This window comes from Puntigrus tetrazona, chromosome 15 (genome assembly GCF_018831695.1).
Source record: "Puntigrus tetrazona isolate hp1 chromosome 15, ASM1883169v1, whole genome shotgun sequence".
NCBI classification, from domain to species: Eukaryota; Metazoa; Chordata; class Actinopteri; order Cypriniformes; family Cyprinidae; genus Puntigrus; species Puntigrus tetrazona.
The window spans coordinates 14166564-14174913 of record NC_056713.1 but is presented as its reverse complement, the minus strand read 5'-3'; the positions used below and the strand labels follow the sequence as shown (position 1 = coordinate 14174913).

Here is an 8350-nt window from a genome sequence, read left to right as displayed (position 1 = left end):
TATCATGTTTCTGAGCTTAGTCTTGCTCGCTTCCATTTTCTCAATTTCCCTCTTTTGTATACCGTCCATGTCCTAATTGTATACTCATCTTCACACACTTCACCCACCCACAAACAAGAACAAAATGGATGTATTAACCGGATCTCTGTCAGACATAGCGCAGTGACTGTGCGGAACAGAAGCGTTCTCAGCAGGGATACACCTGACCGCAGACACGCTGAACATCAGCATCGCTTTAGATCCACTCTTCATCTCAATTCATTTGCACTCCAGACTCATTAAATTATCCGTTAAACAATTAAGACCACTTTCCTGGAATCAGATGAATCCATGTCCTTGGCAATAAAGGTTTCCAGTGGGAATCGTTATTTGCCGTGTTATTTAATCAGAAGCGAGACTTGATTAGCATAATAGTGGGCTATGTATCCCAGTACATACATAAAATCTCAGTGAAACGTGTTATTGAATATGCATTGAAGTATATTGTAAATGATGCATTTTCGAAATGTAATGTTTTTTTATGTTATCGTGTTTTTATTGTTTTATTTGCTATATATAAATGAACTGTTAAAGTGAACTAACGCATTGGTTCCCTTTAATCATTACTAAAGTAAAGCTAGTCCGTAATTCAGGCTGAAAAACTATAGTTATTACATTTCTAAGGTGCAAAATAATACTTTTTTTTTCATTAGGTTTAATATGATACTACATGTAATTTTAAAGTAGTGTTTAATAGTGTGGTGTTTCATTACAATAAGTTATATGCATTATTGTGTCATTTTATTTTGGTAATATGTCAATAGTATTGCTCTTATGCAACTGTGTGCGGTCTATAAATGTTTATTAGCCATTATTCAGTCCATCTTGAATCCATATTAAATCTGGGCCTTAGTTAGTTATAGGCCCGTGAACTGCAAACTACATGGTGCTGTAAAACCTGAAACATTGTTTTCTAGTTTTACAGCATAGAAGGATGAAATAAATTCTACCCCATATAGTTAGAGGACCAAAAGAGACCAAAAGGACAGTCCAGTTAGGAATGAAAGGAAACATTAGATTTGGGATCTGAAGCCTCGGGTTATAATTTCAGAGCAACTGTAATCTGCTAAAGTGAAACGCATAGAGCTGAAACGAGGGTAGTCGGAGATGATGAAAATGTACTGTGAAAGTGAGGGAGAAATATCAAGTGTTGAAAGGAGATGAGTAATTATGTGTGGGAGGTCAGTCTGTCCTGTATGATACGGCCAAAAACACCTCTCCACAATCCAACAAACAGTACTAGAGTTGAGTGGCGAGCACCGCTGGCTGCTTCTCTCCTTTACCATCTCCCTTTGCATTATCGCCAGCTGTTGGAAATACTACCTTGGTGAACTGTGCATATTTCTGTTAACAATCCTTCTTGATGCTTTTTTGAAGGACGATCCGAATACTGCATCCCTGGTTGGTCATGATTTGGCGATTTTTCTGCTCCATGCACGCAGAATGCATGACCTTTATCTCAGATACTCATTTTAGTAGAAAAACACCTGCAAGACAGATATAAATGCAATTTGACATATATTTTAATATATTACAGATTTGACTTTACTTCTGAATACAGTACAACCGCATCTAATTATACTTAACATTAATTGTTCCTCCAAGGGTGCAGAAGTAGTAAACCCGGTAATCTCAAACCATGTTTATTCATTTTAATTCACTAAAATGCCTTTGCTGCGTCTACTTAAACATACTAATGAAAAAGCCTATGGCCATTCGCTCCAGACTTAATATGCAGATTCACAGAAACTCACTCTCTCTGATTGACTTTAATTAATTGACTTAAGTTAACAGAGAAATACAGAATGCATGTCAAAACCAATTACAATTTTTTTAGTTTAATGAAAAACAGTGAAATGGATTAGACCAAAATGCTTTTCTTTTTTTAATATTACTGAAATGCTTATTAATATGCCCTTTCCCTGGAATAATCTTGTAAGATGATTCATATTTATTTATGAAGCACATTTAAAGCACAGTTGTGTGTGTATGTGAATGTGTGTTTGTGTAAAACACTGTGTTCTCATTAACCAAATAGCTTACAAAAACGCACTAAACAGTTTAAAAATTGTTTGTGTTTAGAACATTTGGTTAGCTCAATATAAAAGAAAAGTGTGTGTGTATGTGTGTGTGTGTGTGTTCTGAAGCATAATGTTGACATTTGCTTCACAGGGGGTTACTTCGCCTAGCTGTACAAATTGATCATTAATTGTGCATTAACAAAAGAGATCATTGAATGTCATTGAATTATGAAATTATTTATTATAACCATGTATTTTATACATTGCAGTACAGTTCATATAACTAAATCTATTGCATGCAAAGACTCTATACATTGTGCATGTGAAAAATAGACTATAGACAAAACATTCAGATAACATAGTTAAGTGCTGGATATACAGTATGTAAAAAAGTAAACGTAGTGGTCTGATAATTGGCCAAATTTGAACTAAATCAGACAGTTACTTCCTTATATCGGGAACAGGCAACTCAGGGAAGGCCACTGTCCCACAGATATTACTTCCAGCTCTAAACAAACTTTTTTTACGTATGTATTTGTTCTATTATTTTTGAGTAGAAAATATTTTTTAACAATTATTAAAGATTTTTTCTAATAAAATATTATTTCAATATGTCTACTTCAGAATGCCATGTTTCTGCCCCCACTGTACACTTGCACTTTTCCATTTAACAACCGGCAAACATGTAGCAATTTTAGTATATTAGTGTAATATATATTCATAATATATAAATGTCTTTCCAGAACTTAATGTATAAATATGCGACCAAATCTGAGGAGTTAAGATTTGGCGTTTGAGTTAACGTTACATTTTACTGTAAATAACCTTTAAATAACAAAATATACAGCAGAAAGTAGCACCTTAACACAGGCAGGAGCTGACCGCCCAAGTGATCACTCTGGCTGTGTCCCAGTTCTCACACTACCCATCCTAATTAATATGCAAAATTACATTTAGGTCATGTACTGTATGATGAAAATAGAATGTCAAAGGTCAGTTGGTGTTTTTTTTTTTACAAATTAATTAAGTGGGATGATGCAAAATTACATTACATTGGGGATACCTTAATATGCACTCAGAAATAAGTACTTTCATATCTCTTTTGTGTGTAGTGTGTGGAAATACACTAGTTAATGGAAATATATATATATATATATATATATATATATATATATATATATATATATATATATATATATATATTGCAATACCACACCCTAGTGTGAATTTAGTAATGCTCTAAATACTGGATAAAATTAAAATAACAAATGAAAAAAAAGTCAAAAAAATCAAACCAAGTGTCTGAGTTGATAGAAAGATGTATCTATCAAATAACAATAAAGTCAAATATAATAAAATAAAATACATAATTCACACTGGTATGAATTGAGTAAATAAAAAAATACATTATTGTACAGTATTGAATGTATTAATGTATTAAATACAGGACAAAAAATTACTTCAATTAACAAGAACACATTTCTAGCAGAATTGAGATCATTTGTGGCTTATAAAACATTTAGAGAATGGATGTGTGAGATGCTGAGGTTTCTGCCCCCTAGCGACCATGGCTGTAGACTGTTACCAGAAGTGCTGTTGCTACAGTAACAATCTAATGCCACGGTCGCCATGGAGACAGCAAGAGAGGAAAGAAGGGTTTGCAATGGAAACTGTAGACGAGCTAACCTGATTGGCTGGCTGGCTACGACACGGCTCACATATTCAGCACAGGGGTTTCCAGGGTAGATGACACAGATTCCTGCTCAGCGTTCTTAAAGCTGTACTAACCAGGCCCGGGCGGACTTTACAAGGTTCTCCATATTCTTTCAACAGCTGAATAGCCTGTGGAAGGTTGCCAGACGTCAGTAGCCATGACTGTAGACTGTTACTGTACTTTCAGACACATTTAGCAGTAAGCAGTCTAGAGCCAAGGTATTGATGCACTGACCTTGAACGAATGCACGCTTTCCGATTGTACTTTTTGCATGTTTTTACTGTTATCCATCTGATTTTCCGAGCCTTAAAAACAAATAAAAAATCTTTTAAAATCAGAGAAGAGGCATTTCGATCCACAAAAGAGCTCTATAACTATCTGTATATCTCTCTAAACAATAAGCGAGGCATCTCGGATGGCAGCTATAAATAGGAAAGCAGTTTTTCTGGCCCAGAGAGTCCATAATGGCATGGCCTGCTTCCACAACTCTGTATTGATTGCAGTGGAGATTATCGGACTGACTCACTCCCAGGATATTAGCTGTTGGTGGTTGTGATGGTAAGGGGTTATGCAAGCCTAATTCAGTATCACGCTCTGACGTCCGGGCTCTTGATGTTATGTGTCGTGACATCATAAACCGACTGCCGCCGGAGCTGAGAGGAAAAACTAAAGTGTCACTTAGAGGTGGTGCTTGGTTTTGACCCCGTAGTCATTATATAGAATTGTTTTGCTGTCGCTGTTGTGTTATTCAGTATTTCTGTTTATGCAACGCACTGTGACTAACTCTGTGAGCTTTTATAAGTGGCCTTCATTTGCATCATTCAAACAGGCGAGCGGTTTAAAGTGCCGTCAAGTCATAGAACACTTTTGCATTGCGGATTTTTTTTTAAAAAAACATGACTTACGAAAGACACTGCTAGTTGACAGAAAACAATGCGACTTCTCTATATGCTGGTTAAATCAGTTTTTAAAGTATAATAGTAAGCCAATAATAGATTTTTTGCTTCATCTTGAGGTTATTTCAAATCAAACCCATTGTAAAAACCCAAAAGTATATTTATGTAGAACAGACACAGATGTGAGGCAGTCATCATTCACTTTTATTTTGCCACAAAAGTAATTTTGAAAGCAAGCCACAGAACCTGAGAATGAGTGTTTCGTTTTGGGGGAAGTTTTGCTAGAGTTTGCTCGCTCTCAAGTCGTTTCAAAACTTTTTGAGGGAATGTTACAGAACATATAAGAAGGTATTGTAAAGAATGTAGCCGAAATGTTTTAGTTACCATTGACTTCCATTGTAGGAACAAAAAACACTGAAGCATTTCATCTTATTTAATGTTCCAAAAAAAAAACAGTCTCACCAGTTTGAAACGGCATGAGGGTATGTAATTGATAAGACTTTTCATTTTTGGGTAAACTATTCATTTAAGGTTCAAGTGAAGATTATTTTTTGTTTTTCAGCTTGAAGTGCTTATGTTGGGTGCGCTGTCCATGGTGCTGACTGGGATTCATTTTGCAATAGATTTGTACCACTTTAAAACATTTGTGATGAAAAATAATAAATAATTAGTAATAATAATAATATATAAACCCTGTTAAGTCCGTTTGATTAGTCAGGATTAACCATGTGGCACATGCACAGAGGGAGGGAAGTAAGAGGAAGCGATTGAGTTTAAATTTTGATGTTCTTTTAAATCTACTCCTTTAATTTTATTCTTTGGAAATGAAGTAAGTTCAAGTAGCGACTTATCTGTGCTTGCCTGCGTTACTAGAACCCATCACGAGATTTATTTTTAGCCTTTTCCCTCATACAGTCTCCTGTTCATTTAGCGTGAGGGGTAATCCCTGCGTGATGCCAGTGAGGAGATAATGGCAAAAGCGTGATTTCAAAGCCATATTATTCTGCAAAGCTGGTGTGGAGAGTTTTGGATGTTCTCCACGTTGTTCCCACCCCCTCAGAAACCCCCTACCTCCCGCAATGCGACCCCTCTCGGGGCGCTAGGTGGACAGCTGCGCATGCGCAACACGCGCGCTGCCTCTTTAAGAGATCCCGACGGGCTGCTGGAAATCGTCGGCGTGTGCGCAGGAATGACGCAGGATTGACTTCATCTGAAAGTACGTCACGATATTGTAAATTCAAAATTAAGAAGCTGGAGAGAGGCACAGAGCGACATAGGCTCGTCTTTTTTCCCCTCGACGGAAGTGTGTGCGAGTCGGAAATGGCAAGTGACAAGCGTTAGATAACACGAATCATGTCGCGCGGAAAAGAACAGCTGGCCACATGCATGCGTTATATGAACGCGATTGAGATTTAAGCGCTTTATCTTAGTGCATGTAATATATCGACGCATTTCACGTTTTGAAATTATTTAACGATCATTTGCGCTTATTTAAGGTCTTTGTGAAATAAGCCCGTAGCAGCCGGCAAATACGAATATCTTTTTTTGTACAGAGATGTTTCTAGTGCTTTAGAAATATGACATTTATCACATTTGGCCGCCTCGTACATTTCAAGCACTGGTTCGTGTTCACGTTTAGTAATACAGCATCCAAAGCGCACAACCTTGAAAATTTCCCTGACTCGTTTTTTCGTTCCTCGTAGGCTACATCACGACTTTAACAAATACATTTAATGCATCCACCATTCGTGTGATACAATAGTCCTATACTGGTATGATAAAAAAAAAAATATATGGCTCAGATTGCAAGTCGTTAGTTTTTGTTGTCTTGTTAGGGCTGATGTGAGTTCTAACGCTTTTTTTAAAGAATACGAAGAATTAAAAATACAATTTAGACAATGAAACGATACGGTTTCTTAACGCAGGACTAGACGTGTCTTTGACTTTCTAAGAGACTCCCTGGTTTCTGATCTATCACTGCACATGTGCGCAAAAGTGAGTCACACTGCAGTAACTTTCAGTCGCTCACATCCATGAAATATAACCGGAAAGACCATCGACACAGCACAAATCTCGTATATATCTCAATATATCTAACGTCCTGAATTATTTCGTTTTTCAAAAAACGACAACGTGAGAATCGTTGTTTTTGTTTCATCCCATCCCTAGCATTCATCGCCAGAAAAGTCACTTACCTCTTGTTAAAGCGGTCCGAACGCACCTCAAGAAACTTCTCGGCTAGCATCGCCGAAGTACCCGCGTTACCTGTCAACTTCGGCGGCTCGTTCGTTACCTCTGCCGACGAGAAACGACGCCGAATGGCAGGTGCGACGTCTTCCGCTGGACGTATCCACTCACTCTTTTGCCGTCGATGACACTCGTGAAATTTAACGGGTTCTCCCATCGTTCGCAATTTATAGACAGCCTGTAGTGATAGTAATGCAGATGGGAGGGGGATCTCATTCATTGAAAAACATCAGCAGCCTCGCGCTTCGGACGTGCTGCATGACGTCACTCGGCGGGCTGCGCGTGCTGGATGGAGAGGGTCACACAGAAAATGCGTAAAAGACCTTCACGACTCGGGTCCACAGATGATACGAAGAATATTCTTTTTATTTGAATTATTCACGAGTCACAGCGCTAACAGAGTGGGATTATGGCATCTGGGGGGGAATTTTTATTTTTTTTTAAAGGGATGGTTTACCCAGAAAATGGACATTCTCTGACCAATTACACACACTCGGGTCGTTCTAACCTTTTATGATTATTTTTTTTATTTTGTGAAACACAAGAATATGTTTTTAAGAACTATGGAATGACAACGGTTCAGTTGTTCATTGTCTTCTGATGTGTGAACAAAAAACAGATATTTTTCAAAAAAATCATTTTTTGCGTCTCGGTGTATAAAAGCATACAGGTCTGCAATGGAAAATGAATTTACAGTCTTTTGGTGAACTACGCGTAGCAATCTTATGAATATTTGTTTAATTCAGCTATTATGCGGCGTTTTGTATAGTGTATGAGTGCATTCTATCATAAACGTGTATTTGTTCATGTTCTTGAACCTAAATCAATTGGAATATTTACTAGCATGTCTAAGTAGTGTAACTGTCTAAAGACTAAAAAAGGAAGATAAAAAAGTCTGAAGTTTTTAAAATAAAAATAATGAGTATGCCAATAAAGGAAAATTAAAGCAATGAAGCAGTCCTGGATTATGATATTTTAAGTATTTTTAACAAAAAAGAAAGAAAAACTGAAAAACGTCCAACATACTTATTGAAAAGCATTATATTGCCATGTGACATAAAAACTTAAGCCTCTTAGTTATAAAATGTAAAAATAACTTTTTTTTATATTATATATAGTTACATCCATTCAAAACACACATATTTTAATACTTTTTATTACATAGGCTACTGGACTTTTTAAAAGTTATTATATACAATTTTTGTAGAACAGGTCATGAGCATTTTACAAAAAAAAATATAATAAAACTAATATCACAAATAGGATTCTTTTTTTTTAGAAGCGTTTTAAACCATATATGATTCAAAGCAGATTTGTATCACCCTGTTTTGAAATCAAATGTATTGTTCTTTCTCATTCAGCTATGAAGGTTATAGATTATGTCTCATATCCTGATTCTGATTCTGAACGTTAACTAGAGTTTAGCAGCAGCC

General features: G+C 36.5%; 1 long non-coding RNA gene across 1 annotated transcript; it reads right to left on the bottom strand.

The window, feature by feature from the left end:
* Positions 1-365: 365 nt before the first annotated feature.
* LOC122359060 lies at positions 366-7853 on the bottom strand. Its single transcript, XR_006252681.1, has 4 exons — positions 6866-7853; positions 4009-4079; positions 3747-3902; positions 366-1526 (listed from the first exon to the last, which is right to left on the bottom strand). It is a non-coding gene; the product is annotated as an uncharacterized LOC122359060 (long non-coding RNA).
* Positions 7854-8350: the final 497 nt, after the last annotated feature.